Consider the following 1,829-nt stretch of genomic DNA (forward strand, 5'->3'; position numbering starts at 1 on the left):
TGGTGGTCATGGGGTTACAACATATTTAATTGGGGGTTCCGGTATATGGTGCCCACAAAGTGTTTGTTTAAATGCCACAGTGAGTGTAAATGGGTAATTGTGACCAATTGTGCGGGTGAAGTCTGAGTAACCGCAGTTGAGTCACACCTTTTGTGCTGTGCTAATACTATTCTTCTTCCAGTTACTATGGCTCCCTCCAGGAAATGCCAAACCGCCGGTGCTTCATCCAGCGATCAAGCTGGATATTCCAGGGCACGCGGGTCAGCTCCTACTCGTCCTTTTGATAGCAGCAGGTTCGTCTCTGCCAAGGCTCAAGACCGCTTTGCGGATAAGGCCCCTAAGAAACCAATACCGGAGAGGGGTGTTGATACCCAATTTTTCCCTATATTTTTATATGCATAAATACTTTCAAAATAGCATATATATATGCATATATAAGCATGCACAAGGTTTTTTATAATTTTTCTATAATTTTAAAGATTTTAAATTGATTTATTTCCTTCCCTTTTACTCATAAAATCTCCAATAGTTATTCCTCAAATTATTGTTGTGGTGATTTAGTCATTTAAATTCTATGTTTATGCCAAAATATGGTTAAAATATTTTTGTGCATTTTTTATAATTGCATTTATATTTTTAAAACTAATTTGCATATAATTGCAATATTAGCCCTATTAATGTATAATTACATTTATATGCATAAAATTGACCTTCTATATTTTTAAAATGTTGAAAATCTATTTTAAATCATTTTAGTACATGAAATTATTTTGTAGATATTATTTATAATTTATTATAAATTATATGGGGTTAAATTGGCTATTTAAAATATAGCCAGATTGCATTTCAATCTTAGCCCCAATTTTAACCCAACCCCAACACATTTCTAATCAAATTACCCGACCCAAACCCTAAACCCGCCTACCCGACCCAGAACCAATTAAATCATGACCGTTGATCTGAGAGATCAACGGCCCGTATTAACCCTTCCTTTTTAATTCCTAACGNGAGAGATCAACGGCCCGTATTAACCCTTTCCTTTTTTAATCCTAAACGGCCCTAACCCTAACTCATTCTCCCAAACCTGCCGCCTCTGTATTCTCCCATCTCCTTTCCTCTCTCAGTAACTCAACCTAACCCTAGTCTTCAACCGCCGACTTCCCATCTCCGGCTATCTCCGGTGACTTCTCATCGACTCCAAAGCCTCCAATGGCTTCTCTCATGCCATGCTTGCCTTCTCTAAGGTCTTCAAGGGCCCGGGGCCATGCCGACATGCATCTAGGGTTCGTCACTTGTCTGTTCTTGGCTACTTCAGTGTGATTTCGGGCAAAATCGTGCGGTAGTTGTTACGGTCCTTGGGATTCTAGACAGGTTCTTTCATCTCTATATGGGTTCCCTCTGAAACCCTAGTTTCTGCCTATATCTCCTAGATCTGTACAAATCTAGAACAATTTGAGTTCGTTTCTTTAATGTTTTACACTATCCTTGAAACGATTTTACAAGAATCGTTGATTTCAAGTGCTTTTCAGCTTCTTCTTCTTCTTTCTTTTTTTTGGCAAATCCACTAGGCAGTGTGCCTAGGGCTAGTTTTTATATATATCTAAAAATCAAAACAAAAAAAGTTTAGTGGTCTTACAAAATGCAAGAAATAAACTTTGATAAATACATAGACCCTATTATCAAAGGTGAGTGAGGTACTCCCCAGTGATAGTACATTATGAAATCTAATATTATTACAAACATTAAAAACTAGCCTTTGAAGTCCAATATGTAATGCTGCCCCATGTTTGCACAAATAGCCTCTTTGCATAGTGATAGCTATTGTCAAG

Source organism: Nicotiana attenuata, unplaced genomic scaffold, assembly GCF_001879085.1.
Source record: "Nicotiana attenuata strain UT unplaced genomic scaffold, NIATTr2, whole genome shotgun sequence".
Classification (NCBI taxonomy): Eukaryota; Viridiplantae; Streptophyta; class Magnoliopsida; order Solanales; family Solanaceae; genus Nicotiana; species Nicotiana attenuata.